General features: G+C 47.8%; 1 pseudogene; it reads right to left on the minus strand.

Moving 5' to 3' along the window:
- Window positions 1–582: 582 nt before the first annotated feature.
- On the minus strand, window positions 583–21,233 carry LOC133345802 (toll-like receptor 2; annotated as a pseudogene).
- Window positions 21,234–22,262: the final 1,029 nt, after the last annotated feature.

Below are 22,262 nucleotides of genomic sequence, written 5' to 3' on the forward strand. Positions count from 1 at the left end.
TGGGGAGCGCATCGTCAGTAGTGTACCTTTGGTTCCTAGGGTGTTTCGGCCTTTCACACTATACACCCTCCCCAAAGGCGGCCAGCGACAGGGTGATCAATCCTACGCTTGCGTCCCATTCCCAATTAGTCATAGGAGTTGCCTTGTTGTTGATAGCCAACATCCCATGGGACTATGCATGGCAGGGGCGTCCTCCTCCCTGAGTCAAGCATTGTTGACCGCATACCTCCTGGCCCTCTCACTTCGGGGCCCTGCTGGGGTCTTTCCTCTTCATCCAGAGCCACTGACTGCTGCCTTCTGCCGCCTCCGATACAGCTCTGATTGCCGAACGCTGGCTCTGGCCCTTAATTCCCAGGTCTCTAAGCAGTCTGGTTGTAGATGTTGCCACAAAACCTCTGCAGCCCACCTCCACTGGTCGGACTTCTGTGTTCCAGCCATGATGCCGTGCTTCGGCAGCTAGATCGGCATAGCGCAGATGTTTTCGCTCATAAGCCTCATCTACTGAGTCCTCCCAGGGTACTGTGAGCTCAATGATGAAGACCTTCTTGAGCGAACAGGACCAGAGCACCATGTCAGGTCTTAGGGTGGTGGTTGCGATCTCCGGAGGAAACACAAGTTGCCGGCCAATGTCAGCTAGCATTTTCCAGTCGCGGGCCAAGCGCAGCTGGTCTCGCTCTAATGGTGTAGAGCCGCTCTTCGGTGGTTTAGCCCCTTCGCGGACAAAGGTCGTCCGTAAGGGGTGTGATGCTGCTGGGGGTGGTAGGGAGTTGGTGGCAGCTCGTGTTAACGTCGGAAATTGGAAAATACGCACGAAGCATGTTATTATTTACGTTATTTATTATGTGCAATAAATCTAAGCTTTCGTTTTGTTGGTTTTGACGTCCCTTGATCAACCCCACTGGTTACCCATGACACTGCATTGTGTCACAGGTATGGGCTCGACTGCAGCACTGCATTGAGGCTGGCCCAGAATACGGTGCGCTTGCTCTCCTCTGCCGGCCATTCTAGGTAGGTCTTGTTGTTGAGGAGGCGGCGGAGTTTGCAGAATTTGCTTGGCAACGAGTTCTTGGGCAGCGGCTCGAGCAGCAGCAGAACAAGCGAGTCTTGCTTCTCCTCCACCATGTGGTGCTGCGCAAAGTACAAGCTCGTAGTGACACCACTCACTGTTCACAAAGTTCCTGGAGAGGACGAACAGGGTCTTGGACGACTTCTCGATGCACTGAATGATGTTGTCTACGATCCAACGTCCAGGGGTGAAGTCTCGCTCGTGGATGCAGAGCCGCAGGTCAGGATTTGAATGCTCAAGTGTCGGCACCAACATGTTCTGCACCCACTCGGAGTCCAGGTGGCTGTAAGAGATGAATGCGTGATACTGGAAAGGAAGATCCTCTTCTCCTGAAATGATTGTGTATCTCCTTCTCTTTGCAGACACCCAAATGAAACCCATGCGTATGTACCATATGGCATCAAAATAATGACCAATGCCGATGACAAGGGCTATGACGACCACTGTAACAACAACACTGAAAGAAATTACGATTTTTTTGTCGCAGTTGAAAATATTAGGGTTGAAATAATCAATTTTCTTGCCAGCAAGATATTTTGGGTAGCTGCATGTGTAATCGTGTGGCCAGCCATTTAGAAGTGTCTTATTAAAATGTTGTCGGAACCAGTAAAGGTCACACATGCAGTAAAACGGATTGTTTCCCAGAGTGATTGATTTAATTTGCTGGAGGTCCTGGAAAGTGCCTTCGCCAATGATGCCCACAGCATTATAGTCCACATATAGAACCTGTAGAGATAGGGATTGTACATCAGAAGAAATATACTGAATAAGATTCCCAGTGAGATGGAGTTCCTCTAGAGATATTGCATCGGTCAAGATGTAATTGGGAAATGTCTCCAATCTTGAGTAGGAGAGGTCCAAAAACTTGAGGCTGGCAGAAGTGCAGATTACAGACTCTTTACTGATTTCATTGTTACGGAGGATCAACCTCTCCAGAGAAGGTGGCCACTTGCACTCATAGATGTAATTAATGCCATTGTAACTCACGTCCAGTGAATTGATGCGGGGCATCAGGGATACCATTTGAGCTATTGTTTTGAGATCTTTGAAATAATTATGACTTATGATCAATTCAGTGGCTTCCGGAAGGATCACCGTGTAGTTGCAAGGGTCCCACCAGAGGCCATTTTCAGTGAGAAGATTTCTGGAGAAATCTAGCTGCTGAATAGCCTTGATCTTCAATAGAAAGCAGGGTACTTTGTTCATGCCCGTGTTTGATATCTTTAATTGGGAAATGTTTGGAAACAATGTGTTATTAATAACAATCTTTGGATATTCTATTTTTGTGTGAAATACCTTGTCTATCACTATTCTCTTGATCGGCGCGAACCTGCTTACATTTTTAATTCCTAGAAAATGCACCATTCCTGTTTCAGTGTATGTACAGTTTTGAAACACCGCAGTGGTTACTTCGGACAAGTAGAGGTTTTTAACAACATTGCTTACTTCTTTATCTGTAAAGTTTGCTCTGAGGAGCTTGAAATATTTTAGTGATTTACAGGAGTCCAGGCCTCTGAATAAATCGATAGAGCTGTTTTGAAGAGGGGAAATCAACATGTTGCGTATTTCAAGTTCACTAATTTTGGTTTTGTTGAGGTCTGTCAAAATTTTTGATAAAACGAGTGGGTCCTTGTCAACAGAGACGTTCGTGGTCAGTTTTTCCAGAGAACCCAAGTGGACAAGATCCCCAATCTCGTAAACCCAAAGAGGTGAACCAGTGTTCAAGGTCAAGTATTTTAGGGGGACGCTTTCCAGTGCTTGGAAGTCAGACGCATTTAGTACTGTGGTTTTTGACGTTCCGATGGTGAGGTCTCGTAGGTTCGACATTCTGGAGAAGTCCTCTCCCAAAGCAAATGAGGTGTAGTTGTTCATAGAGATATTGAGAACTCGCAGGTTTTGGAGGCTTGCAAGAGCCTCTCCAGGCTTCTTTGGGAGGTTGTTCTGGCAGAGATCCAGATAATATAAACGTTTCAAAGTGGCCATTGCTTGGGGATGTATCTTCTGAATGTGGTTATAGGACACGGAGAGAACCTGCAGGTTCGGAGTACTGGAGAAATCTCCGACTTCAAGACCCTTTATGTTGTTGTAGGACAGGTCGAGGTGAGTTATATCAGCTGAGAGACCCCGAGGCACGTGTGTCAGCCTACGGTCTGAACAGTCTGCGATTCGACCCTCGTCTTGGAAGTGGCAGTGCGGATCAGGATCATTCATCTCTCTCAATGACGCTTCTATAAACCCCATTACACAGAGGATTACAGGAGTGCACATCAGCATTCTTCTGGCCATCTTGACTTTAAAAGCCATCTGTAAGAGAAAAATGCAGGCAGACCTTGCTTAGGTTTTAAATCTAAATACATCTAAACAGCATTTCTAAGTGAGAAGACACAACAGCACAGGCTGAGGAAACGTACCCGCCTCCATCATTCGCTCACCCAATAAAAGTGATGAACGCTCTGAGCCAACCAGATTCCACCTTCAATGATTCGATAATGATGAATACATTTTTTGGAAAATTATCGATTTTTTTCAATGAAATTACAGTGCTTTTAGGCAGATGAGCACCATGAGACCAGGATAGAGTATCAGTCTCAACCGAAAAGAAACCTCACCACAGACATTTATAATGGGGGCATCACTAAGACCCGGGTTGGGAGCGTAGCAGCTCCAACCTCATCTCCCACCGCTGCCTCGTAAGAGTTACAGTAGAATGCCCTCGTGAGTACAGTATATAATACAGATGATCATCGATTATCCGGCTTCCAACATTATCCAGCGGCCCTGGCCTGATTCGAGGCAACAGGCAAAACCACTCCAAAGGCTGTACGAGTCCGGCGATCGGCACCACGTGCGTAACAAAAAAAGAAGTAGCTATGCTTGATTTGTCTCAAACATATGCAGTGCATTGTACACTACATGCAACAACTTAAACAATGAAAATACTGCACTATATACATTTTTCATAACTAATCTAACCTATAAAAGTAATTTTTTGTCTGTCCGTCCGTCTGTCCATCTGTCTGTCTGCGCACGCGTGCTTGCGAAGTATTTGGCCCTCAAACCGTGGGGTTTACGTAGAAAAAAATTGCCAAGCAGCACACCCTAAGCCCCGTGGTGGGCAAGCGCTATATTTTTTTTACATCCGTCACATTTCAATTAGTTAAAAAAGCATTTTCTGTGCGATTTTTCGTTATTTAATTATTTCCACGTGCTCCTCAAGCTGCCCGGGTGTTGCCCCTGGCAACGCACACACGTCATCGGTGGACGGTTGGGAGATTTCTCATTCACGTTCAGAATGCAAACGCTGAGGTAAATTCATCAAAATGTCATGTCCTCTTCTCCCCCCCGCGCCCCAATGTATGCACTTACTGCTATAGGGTCGGTAGATACTTATATTATAGCGCTTAGATAGTATTATTGTAGTGCGGGGTGGGGAGATGGTGGTGGGGGGTTAGCGGCCCAGCCTGCAGCCTCAGCCAGCTGGGACTAGGCCTCACCACAGCACTCTTGTCAGGTTAGTAGTTTGTGCTATAGAGTCGATATATACTGCTATAGAGTCAGCATGTACTACTGTGGTCATAGCAGGTACCACCACAGTCAGTATGCACTGCTGTAGTTAAAGCAGGTACCCCACAGTATGCACTGCTGTAATAATAGCAGGTACCACCACAGTCAGTATGCACTGCTGTAGTTACAGCAGGTTACACCACAGTCAGTATGCACTGCTGTAATAATAGCAGGTACCACCACAGTCAGTATGCACTGCTGTAGTGAAAGCAGGTACCACCACAGTCGGTATGCACTGATGTAGTGAAAGCAGGTACCACCACAGTCAGTATGCACTGCTGTAGCAATATCAGGATACCATCACAGTCAGTATGCACTGCTGTAGTGAAAGCTGGTCCCACCAAAGTCGATATGCACTGCTGTAATCATAGCAGATACCACCACAGTATGAACTGCTGTAATAATAGGTACCACCACAGTATGCACTGCTGTAATAATAGCAGGTACCACCACAGTCAGTATGTACTGCTGTAATCATAGCAGGTACCACCACAGTCAGTATGTGCTGCTGTAATCATAGCAGGTACCACCACAGTCAGTATGCACTGCTGTAGTGATAGCAGGTACCACCACAGTCGGTATATACTGCTGTAGTGATAGCAGGTACCACCACAGTCGGTATGCACTGCTGTAGTGATAGTAGATACTGCTATCGAGTTGGTAGATACTGCTATATAGAGTTAGTAGATACTAAAACAGTCACTATATACCACTACGGTCAGTAAATACTGCTACAGTCAGTAAATACTACTGTACAGTCAGTAGCTACTACTGGCTCAGTAGATACTGCTGTACATTAAATAGATACAACTACAGAGTCAATAGATACTACTTACTCTATTGTAGGTAGGGTATGTAGGTATATATACCTACGCGGGGGTAAATATATATTTTTGAGGGGGGGGTCGACTATTTTCGCTAACCTTTTAGATGAACCATTTACCCCCCACTTTCTTTAACTTTTTGGACTTATGCAAGCCTCTTAGAATTATGTTGGTGGAGAAATGGACAAATGGCCCACCAGGCTTTCACAATTGCTTATTATCTGTGTATGTTTTTAAGAGAAGTTTAGAAATATTTTTCGCCCGGGCAACGCCGGGTACTTCCAGCTCGTACCTCATAAAAACAGATTTGAGCCTGCGTAGTCCTCGGAGTGACAGCCACCATGCATGAAACAAGTATTAGAGGCTGCTGTAGCGCTACATTATGGTCAGCAGAATGCAACGCAGAAAAACACCGTTGTACAGTACTATGCTATCACGTCTATGTCCCCCACCTTCAACCAAGCAATGTGCCTACCAAACAACTGATATGTGAACCTACGAGCAGACTGCCCAGCTTTCATCTTCCATGCAAATAATGAGCAGTACATAACCGCAACCACACAGATCACGGAAGATACCGATACCAAATGCACACGTGGCGAATAAAGGACTCACCTTTGTGTGACAGCGGCTAGGGACACCAAACTATAGAGCAAGTAACTTCGCACTTCCCCAAATATAAATTTGAAGGCAGGATATCTGAAATTCACCAACTCTCAGACAAAGCAAATACATTTTTATTCACTTAGACAACTGAATCTCTGATAGTTTGTCGTTGGCCAAAAGAAATCATATGTGCTTTTTAAAATTTAAATTGACTTAACAAACATAATCTCCACGACTTAGGGGAGTAAGCTTAATTTGAAATGCAATGGTGATGGAACATTTTCACGTTGAATTCAAGTCAACAACTCATGGCAATGCACTTGAGTCGACATGAATCTGGCTCCTGTGATTGCAGCCTTCTAGCAGCCAACTACATCAACTCTATTAGCTGTGGAACAGGCATTTGGGTTAACAGATTAAATGTACAGTACATGTACAGTACGTTTGCTATATTCATCCCGAAATTATACAATGCATAAAGTAAATTACCTTTATGTTGAGGAAGTTTGTGATGGTTAGAGAAAATGAAAATAGGGCTAGAAGATAGCCTTGATGTCACAGTCTCCTGGAAGAAGCTACTGCTCCCAACCTTTTATCTGCAACCACGTTGCTAGAAATGAGGAAGTCTGTGTATTAATCTTTCTCGTGTCCTGCCAACAGCCGTGTGGTTTTTTCATAGGCGGAGTTTGACTTATACATTTGGATTGGCAGGGGACTTCATAGCATGTTAATCTCTGCATTGTGTATCACTTCATTGTCTATGCGATCATAAAACAGAATTTTAAAACCATACACAAGCACCTTTTCATTTTTATTTTCAGTTGCCCAGCGCACCGCGTGGCCAGGAGAATGATAGAGAAATACTCAATACTTTTATTAATGGGTCGATCTATCTTCAGAATTTACAACTTGTTACTAGCTACACTTACATTGTTAGAGTGTATCTGAAATCACAAATATAGTTTACGTTAAAAAAAAAAACTCAGGGTGATGATATAACGGGTCCTATTAAAAAGGTGATTTTAAGACTCCTGTTCTAAAATCACGTTGCAAATAGGACCTATTATTTCATCACCCTTAATTGTTTTTTGTGTTAACCTAATTATTTGACTTTTTTAACAGCTACCACTTACCAACATTCGCAAAACAACAAATTCTTAAGTAAACTAAACCGAGCTACATCATGTCCTCCCGTCTTGGTTTATTTTCCTACAACTGCAAGGCTCATTGTGGATTATCACTTACACGTTAGCGTCCACTCTCATCATGTAGGCTGTTGTCAAACTTGAAAAATAATGTGATTGCACATTTTGAATCACTATATGCAAATACCACGGAAAGGAAGAGCAGTTGGGTTCTGGTTCGCTTTGTCCCTCACATCAGAAATCGTGGTTGCATATAATTTCATAATTTTTAATCTTAATTGTAATTACTGAAAATAAATGAATAAAGATGTCCAGTTGGGGGGGCATTGCCTCCCCATGCCCCTCCCAAAACTCCGCCCATTGGTTTTTTTCTCCATTTCAAACGGTGGATAGACCATGGCTCATGATGTGGCCTGGTCCGTAACTCTGATGAGGTTCTCCAGACTGCATGACTCCGTTAGGAACCTGCAGACCAATCAGTGTTACACGGTCTTTGTTTAACCCCAGATACACACTCGTGTTGACCTTTAACCTGCCGACTCCTACTTAGAGGCGATTTAAAGATCTCCATGTCTCTGAGTAATTTTATTTGTGTCTGCATTTGCCACACGAAGTCTACATCGGCAGGGAGGGGAAATTGGTGGGCCTTGCTGCCACAGCGGGTGCTTGCCCAGGGCAGCTCCTGCCTCTGCCAGGCCCTCGTGCGCCATCATCTCTAGTCTCTGCTAGCAACTCTTTCGAGGGCACATTGCGCGACCCTCTACCATGCTGTTGGGCCTGGCGGTGAACTCAATGGCCCCACCTCTGGTGGGTTTCCATCTCTTCCTCAGTGTCCTCGTCCCCAGTATAGGACAGTACTTCCTCCGAGCAACGCCCTCCTGGAGGGTACTTCCCCCCCTCATCCGAGTGCACCGGTGTGCGCCACGAATTTGCGACCTCTGACGGCACGGGCATGGCCTGGTCTGGTCTATCAGAGGAGGAATCGCTTTGTTCAGGGTGCAAATTACTCGTTGGTGGCCCCTCTGCACGTAGTGTGAGCATGGCTTAAAATTATCCCCTTGCCCCATGCACACACGCCCAATACCCCTTCCCCCTGAGGTTATGCGGCCTTCCCATGGCTCACGGAGACGGTTCCTCGGGGTGAAATCTCTGTGCACACCTCGCCGGTTGCAGGGAGGGTTTTATAAATGATGGGTGTCCTGTTCCGGTCGAGCCCTCTTATAGAATTAGCTACTTGCCTAACAACAACAACAACCGCCATTCGCCACTAAGTGGCGGTGACGTCACCACGACGCTTGTGCCAGGCTATGTGCACGTTGAAGCCACGTGAAGTGTCGAATACCCGCTGGCACGAGGTCATGGGGCAGACCCAGATGCCAAGGGTCGACTGACTGGGATGGCTTGCTGATGCACCTCCTGTGACCCCTACTGTGCCAACTTGCTGTGCTTTAGCCACCCGGCGCTCTACTCGTTGTTGTGAGCATTGCTCCTCCGCCCTCCGTTGTTGTTGGAGGGCGACTGCCTCCAACTGCCCAGTAGCATCCTTCATGAGCCTCCTCCACAGAGGCCAATCTTGACACTGCTGGTACCAGTCATCGGCAAGTCCACTCAGCTCCACATCCTCGTGTACCACATTACTCCATCGATTCTCTAGCCCATGCCGCGCTGGTTTAGCCCCCTCTATCCGACTGAACAAAAGCTGTTAAGTTATGCGGTGGCTGGGCATGCGTGCTACATGACCCAGCCTTGCCTGCCGTAGGAGCTCACCGATGGGACATTGTCCAGATCCTTCAAGGATTTGTGAACTCCTCACACAATCCAGCCTGGTTAAACCCAGGATGGATTGTAGGCAGGCCAGCCTAAATGTTTCTAACTGGCGAAGATGTTCAATTAGGGGAGTCCACGTTTCGCAAGTGTAGAGAAGGGAGGGAATGACTGTGGCCGAGAAGATCTGAAGCTTTGTGTGGAGCGACCAGGTAGCTTCCACAAAGCGTTTCGCAAGCGATGAAAGATAATACCGCTCGACTAATTTGGAGTGAGACCTCTGCTGTCAAACCGGAGCCGGTCATGAGCACACTGCCCAGGTATGGGAAACTCTCCACTCTCTTCACAACTGCCCTATCACCAATTGGGAGTTGTGGGGGTGGAGTGTCCGATGGTACAAAATACCCAAGCAGGTGCTTAGTTTTGGTGGGGCTGATGGTAAGGCCCCACCTCTTAGTGGCAAGCTCCAGGTTCAGTAGCAGCGCCTTCAACTCATCTTCTGAGTGAGCAGCAATTACCAGATCATCGACATACATAACATGGTTGAGCAATAGAGAGCCATCCCTTGACCGCACCCGGGCATCGATCAGCTTCCCATTGTATCTGTACCAGATGGAAATTCCTCCTGTACAACTATTGAAGGCTTCACAAACTACGTGGTCGAAATAGATGTAAAATAATGTGGAAGCCAGAGGACATCCCTGTCGTATCCCAAAGCATCGGTGGATACCAGTGCAGGATACGTTAAGCCGGCCTGTGTGAGGCAAGACACGCGCCGCTCACACTGCCAACAGCGGTGCAGGAGGAGCGCAGTACCGGGTCTAGCAAGGGCCGGAAGAGATCGTCTGAAGATGATGGAGAGCACTGCGCTCTGCGTGCAGTGCCAACCTCTGAAGGGTAGGGGGCCCTGGGGCTGAGACGAGACCCCTCTAAAAAGCCCGAGAAGGGAGGCGTGGAAAGGGGCAGACAGAGCTCCCTGGGTCGGGAATATAAACTGGACCACCAAACAGGTTAGGGGGGGCTGTCGACGAGGAGAAGCCGGAAAGCCGTCATGCCAGGAGAAGACCTGCCGATAGACGAGACCCGTACCCAAGCCAGGGTCTTGGGTAGCTGACAAAGGGGCAGCTATACCCTTTCGTGTGTATTAGGGAAAGTTGTAATAAACGTGTTGCCTCCACGCTATCTCCGAAGATCTGTGAGCTGGACACTACACAGAGAATGGATCCCACTCCCAGCCACGTAGTTTTACCTGGGCCCGCTGACCATCATGAAGGCCCTTAATGATCATGAGCAGAGGGTCAGGGACTCCGAAAGCACAAAGAACAACCCAGAGCCCAGGCCTACTGATGGTATCATAGGCCTTGACCAAGTCAATAAAGTAGAGATGTAGATCTTGTTGGAATTCCCTACACCTCTGCTGTAGCAGACGGACAAAAATATGGCATCTGTGCAGGACCACCCTTTGCTGAAACCGCATTGGGGCTCTGAAATCCTTAACCTCAGCGTGCCTAGCAAGGCGATGTTGAATAATCCTTGCCAAGACCTTTCCCGGCACACTGAGGAGTGAGATGCCCCTGTAGTTGTTACAGTCTGTGCGGTCCCCCTTCTTAAAGAAGGGAACCACCAGGGCATCCTTCCAATCCTGCGGAACCTGTCCAGTGGTCCAGACTGCTGTTATGATGTCATGTAGGGCAGTCTGTGCACAAACGCCACCCTCCCTCAGCATTTCGCTTGGGAGATCATCTCTGCCCAGTGCCTTTCCTGGTCTCAGACTCCGGATCACCTTCAGTACTTCCTCAATAGATGGCACCTCAGCCAGCCACTCACATGGGGTGACTTCTTCTTCCAATATTTGAGGCACCGCAGCCTCAGCAGGATCATCCCCACTTTGTCCCATGTTGTTTTCCAGGCTGAAGGATTTCCCCTCCCCCAGGACCTCACAGAAATGCTCAGCACATCTGAAAACCTGTTCCTTGGGGTCAGAGATTGGATCACCATTCTTTTCCCTAATGATGGTAATATGTATGGCGCTGCAGGTTACTTTTTTGATGGAGTTAAAGAGTGATTTTTGATCGCAGGCCAGTGAGGCAATCTCCATCTCCTCAGCAACCCGTGACCACCACCTATCCTTCCAGCGCCTCATTGCTCTCCGCACCTCCGAGCAAAGGCTGCGGTAAGCCTCCTCATTCTCCGATGTGGGATGCTGTAGCCGATGAGAGTGGGCCTGTCGCTTTTTCTCAGCCAGCCTGAACACCTCCTCTGTCAGTCAGGGTCTCTGGGGAGGTCTGGATCGTATACCCAAAGCAGCCATTGCAGCTGCATGAGCCACAGTCCTAAATCTCGTCCTTTTCCCCTCAAGATCAGGAGTGGGGGACGATGCTAACCCCAGCCGCAAGCGAAATGAAATTCTCATTTGCAACTTTCATCAGCTAGCTGAGACCATGCCACTATTGATTTGAATGGGGTCCTGGGTGTACACCCACCACCAGAGTGGAAGAATGGCAGGCGCATCTTACAGATGACAAGTCGATGGTAAGTGGGCAGATCAGCTCCATGGTAGGTCCTAGTATCAAGGACATGGGCCCGCATCCACTGTTCCATCACTATGTAGTCCAGCAGATGGTCTTGCTTAGACCTGGCATGCATCCATGATGTTGCTGTGGATGCGTTGATGCTGGAACAGCGTGTTGGTAATTACAAGCCCATGGGCTGCACAAAAATCTAGCAGTCTCCTGCTGTTGTTATTGAGCTGATCTGGTCCATGCCTTCCAATCACTCCACACCATGGTGCCAGCATCTTGACTAACTCGGGCATTGAAGTCACCCAACAAGATGACTCTATCCTGAGGGGCCACTGTAGCTAGCACCTGTGACAGGATGTCATAAAAGGCATCTGACTCATTGGTCTTGCCTGCATCCCTCCACGGATGTTCGTCTTCGGTGGGGGCATAAGTAACCACGACCACCACTCCTCGCCTCTAGTTGATGAGAAGGCGAGCCCAAAGTAGCCTGGGGCTTACAGCTTCCCACACCTCACCGCCATGCTCCCACGCTCCCTTCATTCTTTTGTTCAGAAGAAGAGCCACTCTCTGTTGTTTGGCAGTCTCCTACCCCAAGTAGAGGACTGTCCACCCCTCATGGCGGCAGGAGCCAGAGCCGGTCCATTGGAGCTCCTGAATACCACAGAGATCCAGGCAGTACTGGTCCAGCTCCCGACAGAGGAGTGGCAGCCTCTCCTCTGCATTGAGCATTCGAACATTCCACGTGGCCACCCGTAGTGTTTTTTTGTTGTTTCTGGATGAGCCCCGAGAGTAAGGATTCAGTCTCCTGGCTCCGCCAAATGGGGTTTGGCCAGGAGACGTCATGAACGTCTTTCCCCCCGGGGCCTCCGGCACAAGCTTATTAATAAAAAAAATTCAGTCGTGGTTTTGTGGTATTAATTGAAGATGGAGGGGTTACCAGCCCCTCGCACCCATCCAGAGCCCCCATTTGGCTGCTGTGGTGGTTACAAACGCCATGAGGGGAATGGCCAATCTAAATAGGCTCTCCCCCCACGGCACTGCCCACCAAAGCGTTGCCTTCCGGCACCAACGAGGAGGTTGCCGGACAACAGCAGTCACTTGCACACTCACAACACACCACCAACAATAAAAAGACCAAGACGACACAAACTGTCAAACATTTAATCTCTCACTTCGAATGTGGCTTAGTATAGAGGAACTTTCTGAGGTGACTCGACCTAGTGTGCACGGCGCAGTGGCATGAGAACCAAGGTAAGAATTCCCGCGGAACTCTACGCCTTCCCGTTCGTCCACACACATCCACTCCGCAGCGCGCGCTCCACCAGAGTGTGCTGCACATGCCTTGTCCTTAGCCCTTCCTGGTCTATGTCCACTCTGGGCCCTAGCTCCCTGATTCACTACCGATAGGGGAGGTGTCGTACAGGATTCGCCAGCGCTAATCGCGTGACCCCGGCTCTCACATTCCACCCCTCCCTACCTCTCTCAACCTCCCTTTGTCAATCAACTTTTGAATTATTCCCAGCGAGAAGTGGTCATTCCCACAGTCTTGGGCGCAGCCATTTACATACTCCTGCTGAGGACTGCCACGTATTTGATCACATTGAACCTCATACATTGGGAAAACACATAGGCCTCCAAAAAACCTTTATCCGAGGTGTGGGGAATGGCGTTCCTAGCATTAACAGAGAGTGAGAGCGACCCACAAACATGTCTCCCACAATACGCTTACCCCTCTATCGCGAACACAAGTGATTCTCGACTGAGGTTCCTTTGTCCCCCTGTTGCTCTCGTGTACCCATTTGTATGGCAGCGATAGCAACTATGGGTAGGCGCTGATGTTAATATGCTACAGCTGCACCCGCCTGGGGCTCCTGCCCTGCCCACATCGGTAAATAACGTGCAGGGTTCAGCGTTATGGACAATGACACAACAGCACAATGCAAATGTTCACACATTGCTGCATGCATCTAGCTGTCCAGTCATTGAGGGCATTAAGACAGCCACCAAGATGGCAAATCTTTAACGTTTAAGTGGCAGTGTTAGCGGCAAGCTTCTTCTTGGTTCTTTCGGTAAAGTCACGTAGAAGGGAAGTAATAAAATAATAAAAATAAAACATAATAAAATAATTCTCACGACGTTTCGGCCACAACGCAAGTAGCCGTCCTCAGGTGAAAACCAGGTCTGTCGAGGCGACAGCGTCTGAATGAAACAGCACACATGCTTGGAGCATGTATATAAGCTGGGTTGGAAGGGGGGAAGAAAGGGGGAGCCTTGACCAAAGAATATGCATATCAAGAGGAATTTAGCATATTTATGGGAAATGCAGGTATGTGATTAGTACTGCATATGCCCGTGCATTATGCAGGATTAGCAGCATCAAAGGGAGGGGATATGGGAAATACAGGTATGTGATATGGGAAATGCAGGTATGTGAACAGTACTATTTATGCCCGTGCATTATGCAGGATTAGCAGCATCAAAGGGAGGGGATAAGGATAGCATTAATGAAGGGAAGAAGTGTTAATAGTATGTAGCTGCAGTAACTAAAACCACCACGTAAACAACTAAAGTATAATTCTAGATTTGAAGCTTTCGTGACTGCAAGGATTCATATTCTTAGGTTTTTTCGGTAAAGTCACGTAGGTAAAACATTAAAATTAATAAAAGTAAAATAAAATAAAAATCACGACGATTCGGAGGCAACACAAGCTTCCATCTTCAGGTGGAACCGTCACAGCCACGACAGCTGTATCAAGTAATTAAGAGATTGCAGGAGCTACCACTCCGTTTATATAATGGTTGGAGAAGGGAGGGTGGTAAGGGCCAAATACAGCACACTTTTTATTAATATGGTAAGGTGAGGCTTAAGAGGGTGACTTTACAAAAAAAACTAAAGTATAAACTACATATTATCATCAGTATACTAAATATACTCTACAATAAGCTGAGTTACTAACAGTAAGTAATACATTACAATTCTACGTCGTAAAAAATATATATAATATGCTTCCATCTAAACTTTATTCTCTTACATCACACGAGTCTACACCCTACTATATACTGCCATAGACAAACCCAACATTAAATTATATACTGTACTAGCTGTACTACCCGGCTTCGCCCGGGACTTGTATCCACCACGCCCGGCCGCCTTTGTCTCCCCAGTGGCGATGTTAATACGCCACACCAGTTACTCGTTTTGAGGCTGAGTCCCTCCCTCACCACTCTCCCTCCCTCACCACTCTCCCTCCCTCAGCACTCTCCCTCCCTCACCACTCTCCCTCCCTCACCACTCTCCCTCCCTCACCACTCTCCCTCCCTCACCACTCTCCCTCCCTCACCACTCTCCCTCCCTCAGCACTCTCCCTCCCTCAGCACTCTCCCTCCCTCACCACTCTCCCTCCCTCAGCCACTCTCCCTCCCTCACCACTCTCCCTCCCTCAGCACTCTCCCTCCCTCAGCACTCTCCCTCCCTCAGCACTCTCCCTCCCTCACCACTCTCCCTCCCTCACCACTCTCCCTCTCTCACCACTCTCCCTCCCTCACCACTCTCCCTCCCTCACCACTCTCCCTCCCTCACCACTCTCCCTCCCTCACCACTCTCCCTCCCTCACCACTCTCCCTCCCTCACCACTCTCCCTCCCTCACCACTCTCCCTCCCTCACCACTCTCCCTCCCTCACCACTCTCCCTCCCTCACCACTCTCCCTCCCTCACCACTCTCCCTCCCTCACCACTCTCCCTCCCTCACCACTCTCCCTCCCTCACCACTCTCCCTCCCTCACCACTCTCCCTCCCTCACCACTCTCCCTCCCTCACCACTCTCCCTCCCTCACCACTCTCCCTCCCTCACCACTCTCCCTCCCTCACCACTCTCCCTCCCTCACCACTCTCCCTCCCTCACCACTCTCCCTCCCTCACCACTCTCCTCCCTCACCACTCTCCCACCCTCACCACTCTCCCTCCCTCACCACTCTCCCTCCCTCACCACTCTCCTCCCTCACCACTCTCCCTCCCTCACCACTCTCCCTCCCTCACCACTCTCCCTCCCTCACCACTCTCCCTCCCTCAGCACTCTCCCTCCCTCACCACTCTCCCTCCCTCACCACTCTCCCTCCCTCACCACTCTCCCTCCCTCAGCACTCTCCCTCCCTCACCACTCTCCCTCCCTCACCACTCTCCCTCCCTCACCACTCTCCCTCCCTCACCACTCTCCCTCCCTCACCACTCTCCCTCCTTCACCACTCTCCCTCCCTCACCACTCTCCCTCCCTCACCACTCTCCCTCCCTCAGCACTCTCCCTCCCTCACCACTCTCCCACCCTCACCACTCTCCCTCCCTCACCACTCTCCCTCCCTCACCACTCTCCCTCACCACTCTCCCTCCCTCACCACTCTCCCTCCCTCACCACTCTCCCTCCCTCACCACTCTGTAGAGGATGTGAAACTTTGATGAATTTACCTCAGAGTCGCGTGGTGGGTGTCGAGGCCTAGCACTGTGCAGAGCCTCCGGCCTCGCCTGATTTTCCCACCCGGCTGACGCTGGGTACGGGTGCCATTCCCCCCCCCCCCCCCCGCGCTACAATAATACTGTCTAATCGCTATAATTTTATAATCCACCGACCCTATAATAGTAATTGCACACATTGTAGTGGGGGGGAGTGAAGAGGACGTGAAACTTTGCTGAATTTACCTCAGAGTCGCGTGTTAATGCGTGCGCCTATTTTTAACGGGAATTAAAAATGCCGTCCACCCCGCGGCGAAGGCGTCGCTACCCGTTGCCAGGGGCAACCGCCGTCCAATGAAAGCGGCGAAGGCGTCGCTACCCGTTGCCAGGGGCAACCGCCGTCCAATGAAAGCGGCGAAGGCGTCGCTACCCGTTGCCAGGGGCAACCGCCGTCCAATGAAACTGCGTATGGTCCGGCGACACACAGACACACACACACAGACAGACAGACAGATTCGCGATTTTATATATATAGATTGCTATAAACCACCCTATACCTTATACATTGTAATATTACACTATGTATTATTCTACCCACCCTAATGTATATCACACTGCTGTATATTCACTATACAATTACGATACTATATATAACTTTGTACATTGTATTAAGCATATACATGTACCATTGACCGTCGTGTGAAAGATACTAAGAGGAAGCAACGAAATATGTCAATGGGAGAGTAGTGAGGGAAACTTGCAGCGGAGCAAAGAATCCATTCCCTGCGGAGAATACAATGCCAGTGAGTGGAACGCGGTCTGAAAGTCACCGTAAACGTGAACACAATCAGTTAAGATCCGAAATGGTTTATTACGTCCTTCCAATGATTGCTAAGCCGGAATCCATCTTCTCGGTTGAAATTGTCTCTGTGTTTGTATATGTGGATCGCCTCATGAACGAATCTCTCATGGTAGCCAGATGGCTTGCAGAGAACCTCTGTCTTGGAGAAGTCAATATCATGTGAGCCCACTGAATTGTAACAGTGATCTGCCACGGCTGAGGTGTTTGTCCTACCGTGTTTCAAGTCTGCTTTATGTTCACGGATGCGGTCCGAGACATGTCGTTTGGTTTCTCCAATGTAACTGCTACCACAGAGGCAACTTAGTTTGTAAACGCCAGGGTACTGTATGTCTGGAACCACATCTTTTACAGACGGGACCAGATCACGGATTTTATGTACTGTGTTGAATCGGACATAGTATATAGTAGGGTGTAGACTCGTGTGATGTCAGAGAATAAAGTTTAGATGGAAGCATATTATATATATTTTTTACGACGTAGAATTGTAATGTATTACTTACTGTGAGTAACTCAGCTTATTGTAGAGTATATTTAGTATACTGATGATAATATGTAGTTTATACTTTAGTTGTTTACGTGGTGGTTTTAGTTACTGCAGCTACATACTATTAACACTCCTTCCCTTCATTAATGCTACCCTTATCCCCTCCCTTTGATGCTGCTAATTCTGCATAATGCACGGGCATAAACAGTACTATTCACATAACTGTATTTCTCATATCACATACCTGTATTTCCCATATCACATACCTGCATTTCCCATATCCCCTCCCTTTGATGCTGCTAATCCTGCATAATGCACGGGCATATGCAGTACTAATCACATACCTGAATTTCCCATAAATATGCTAAATTCCTCTTGATATGCATATTCTTTTGTTAAGGCTCCCCCTTTCTTCCCCCCTTCCAACCCAGCTTATATACATGCTCCAAGCATGTGTGCTGTTTCATTCAGACGCTGTCGCCTCGACAGACCTGGTTTTCACCTGAGGACGGCTGCTTGCGTTGTGGCCGAAACGTCGTGAGAATTATTTTATTATGTTTTATTTTTATTATTTTATTACTTCCCTTTTACGTGACTTTACTGAAAGAACCAAGAAGATGAATCCCTGCAGTCACGAAAGCTTTAAATCGAAATTTAGCGGCAAGTGTTTGGGCATGAGTACCATGGTGTGAGAACAAGAGCGGAGATGGGGTTTGTGTTGAGGTGAAATTGAAAAATAAAGTGTATACAGATGTATACAGATGTATACACTTTATTAAGTGTATACAACGGGTGAGACGGAGACGGCCCGTTAGACAATTATGGATGCAGGGCAGTGATTGGCCGGTTGTTGTTGTCAGGGACAAGGTGGCGCCTTTAAGTCTGGGAATCGGAACAGGTGGCGGCGGGGACCGGGGGCGCGGGGCGTTGGGGGGACGCCAATTAATTAATTGGAAATTAATAGGGACGGGGATAATACGGGAGCGTCAGAGTGAGACGGGGAGTTGTGCTGGGAGCTGGACGGAAACGGTCGGAGCAGAAGGAGAAGATACGAGAAGAAGTATAGAGTAGCAGTGGAGTAGAAGAAGTATAGGGTAGCAGTGGAGAAGAAGTATAGGGTAGCAGTAGAGACGGGGACGAGGAAGATACGAGAGGTAGAATAGGGTAGCGGTGGAGCAAGGTAAGAAGAGGTGACGAGAGGACGGATAGGCTAGCAATGGAACGGGAACAAGAGAGACAGTCGGAGAAGCCGATAGAGAGAGACAGTCAGAGTGAGACGGACAAGCCGAGAGAGAGCGATGGCAGGAGTGAGACGGAGAAGCCGAGAGAAAGCGACGGCTGGAGTGGGATGGAGAAGCTGAGAAGGGAATCGGGAGAGACGGAGAGAGAGAGGGAGGAACGGAGCGAGCGAGGCCGGCGGAGTGTGGCGAGCGAGCGGAGAACACGTTGGAGAATGGTGGCGAAATGTGCTGAGTTTGATCAAATAAAGTGACGACAGAAAAGGAAGAAGTTGTCTGCGTAAAGTTCAGCACTACACACACACCAGAAATGGAGAACACCTTAGCTTCCTTTAGTACAATAATAAACTCCTTTTAAAAAGTTTTTTTTAAACAACGGTTTTATTCACAACTTAGTTTAACTCACGGTTGAGAAGTATGTCAATGATGCGGCGCCTGCTCTCACATCAACGCTTACTTGAATTATTTTTATTTTATAAATTAATCTTCAATGTACAACTTTTTTTTGTGTGGAGTGAGGGTGCCCGTAACTCGTTGACATGGAGCAGGCGCGCCTGGGACACGTGGCATCTGCTTCTTGGGCGAGGCGATTCGAGAGTTTAGGGACCGCGGCGTTTTTGACCTACACAAAAAAATATATAAATAATATGGCGTCCATACAAAATGTTAACTGCTTTAACGGAGCCAATTAATTGATCAATTGATACAGGCATGTATTGTTACTGGATCTGAGTACGTGTGCAAAGTTTGGAATTGATTAGGCAACAGGAAGTAGACTAAATTTTGATTACAAGATTTGACCACGACAAACATAGGAGTCAAGTTAAGTAAAACCGTTGAAAAATGGAGGAAATCTTAAAGAATTAGTATAGCACGTAGGCTTCGCGACCAATATCATCCATAATAGAGGGTTTTTTGGGTCAGATCGCATAAATATATAAATGTGTCGTTTAAACCCGCCACCACCCGACACAGCCAACTAATAAGGGTTGTCACGTAAACAGAACATGCCAATTCGTCACTAGTGTAGGGGTGTCAGGGGAAGGATTCCCACCAATAGATGGGTTAGTGGGAGGGGTGATCGAAGAGATATAAGGGGAGAACGGGCGGGAAGAAGGGGCCTTTGGCGGGAACGAGATTGGGACGGCTGGGGACAGGTGTGGATGGAAGGAAAGGAATAAAGGACGAGACCCCTGCAATCTGGTGTCGGCTCCTACTTTACACTAGTATAGCACACCAGTGTGTTGGAGAGCCAAGCCACAGCATTTACAATCTGAGTATGACATTTCACCAGTAATTAGAACTAGCTTCATCAGGCGACAGCCAGATTTGTGGAGAAGTCCACCTGTTTTGTTCCTTATATAGAGGCGTAGATGTGGTGACCACACCTCTGCGCTCTTGTGCAAAGTGGGGGGGGGGGGAGTAATGAGCCAACGTACATTATGCATGCACATTATGCAAGCCCTTTGAGCTTGTCGTTTCTGTCCATTGTGTGTATTAAAATAGCCGTACCAATGGTAAGCCCTATTGAAGTATGGTGCCCTGTATAAGGCATGCATTTAAACAAAATTCTATTTGATGATTCGCTTCCACGCAGCACTAAGTCGGTAGCTATCCAAACGGTTAAAATAATTTTTAGTTCTTTCCATTTTGACAGATTATCTAATTAGTCTTGGCCAGTAGTAGCTAGTTTGGCACAGAACTTCAACATGATCAAAATCAATGAGTGTCCTTGTTAGAATGTGTGTTCTGCTACTGCTGACAGTGGTATTTGGGAGTATTTAATATTTATCTGATGTTATTTTGTCTCGTGCTGATCATTCGTCGTGTTTGCCCAACATAACATTTGCCACAAGTGCAGTTAATCCTGTACACACCTTCTATTGATAGCTTCGGTAATACATCTTTTGTACCAGATATTAATTTCTGTATTTTATGTACCGTACCAAATCTGACTCCAAACATCTGGCTAGTTTATCAGTTACTCCCGTAATGTACGGTATTTTGATCATTTTAATTACTTGGGCAGTTTTAATGCTCATATTATTTGATTTGGTTTTGGCATTCATTGCCCTGTTGATTTGTGCATCATTGTAACCGTTAATTTGCAGAGCTTCTTTAACATGTTGAATTTAACTTCTCAGACTGTCACCATCTGACACTTTCTTAGCTCGATGAATGAGTGTCTTGATAAGAGCAGATTTCTGTGTGTGTGGGTGGGGGGGGGGTGTGACTGCATTCAGATAGGCGTAAAATAACACAGCGTTTACCGAATGAAAACGCATAGTGTGTGGCTACACTGCCCACAGGTACCTTTACGGACCTCACCCAAACTGCACCGTTCGTGGCAGTGCCCTATAAAAGTTGTAGAGATCCTTAGGCCTCAATGTGTACGTGTCCAATTGGAACGTCAGCGATGGTATGTACATCCCCGTGTCTAAAGCCTGACCAGTCAAAGCCCACCACGGATGTACCGCTAGACTCGGAGAATCACTCATTAAACTCACCAACAACCGGGTCATCGCGAACACCTACACCTTCACCTGTTCACTTACCTTCATCATAACTGCCGAGGTCGAGGAAGCTGCTTGCCGCGACGAACCATCCTCAAGAAGGTTGCCTTCCTTCCCCAGGACCGCCCGTGACCAAGGAGGCGCGGCAGCACCCGGCCGAGCTGCAGCGACATGGCCCGGTTACCCGGGCACGGGCTCAGGCGATGATCCCACAGTGATGAACAATCACCGCATGCAAGACCACAGGACCGCGGAGGAAAATTACATTGTCATTCCTACGTGCCAGACGTTGTCGTTGATTGTTCGCTTGTTGCGGTTGGAAGGTCCGGTTGAGCCTTCTGTGCACTGTCTCGTTTTAGGATTTCTCGTTAAGCTTTTTTTTATTTTTTCCTTCACTCCTTCATACTCCCCTGCCATCAGAGTTACACTGCATCCTTTGGATTCTCACGGGTTGTGTTGAGTCGAGGACGACTCCAAACTCGTCTCCTACCGCTGCTTCGTAAGAGTTGCAGTAGAATGCCCTCGTGAGTACAATACTTAATACAGTTGATCATCGATTATCCGGCTTCCACGATTATCCGGCGGTCCCGTGCCTATTCGGCGAAACCGAAAAAAGCACACCAAAAAAGGACCTATGCTTGATTTCAGTGTCAAACATATACAGCACATTATACACTACAGTACATACAATAACTGAAAAAATTAAAATACTGTACTATATAAAATGTTCGTGATATAACTCATAAAAACTGGTTTGAGCCTGCATAGTCCTTGAATTGACAACCACCATGCATGAAACAGGTGTTATCGGCTGATATAGGGCTACATTATGGGGTGCAGAATACGGTGCAGAAAAACCGTTGTACAGTACTATGCTATCACGTCTATGTCCCCGCCTTCAACCAAGCAAGGTGCCCACCATACAAATGATCAGTGAACCAGCAGACTGCCCGGCTTTCATCTTCCACGCAAATAATGAGCAGTGCTTAACCCCAACCACACAGACCACGGAAGATATGGACACCGAATGCAAAGGTGGCGAATAAAGGACTCACCTGTTTGTGACTGCAGCTAGGGACACCAAACGATGGGGCCGTCCATAAATGACGTCACGCACCTGGGGGGGGAGGAATCCGATCCGATGAGCTATAAAGCTCTCTTCCACAGACGTCCAGTCGGGGCAAGGCAGAACAACAACAAATACAAAAACACGATATTAGTTCAACGTA

The sequence above is a fragment of the Lethenteron reissneri genome, chromosome 23, assembly GCF_015708825.2.
Source record: "Lethenteron reissneri isolate LAM-NWPU_2019-01 chromosome 23, ASM1570882v1, whole genome shotgun sequence".
NCBI classification, from domain to species: domain Eukaryota; kingdom Metazoa; phylum Chordata; class Hyperoartia; order Petromyzontiformes; family Petromyzontidae; genus Lethenteron; species Lethenteron reissneri.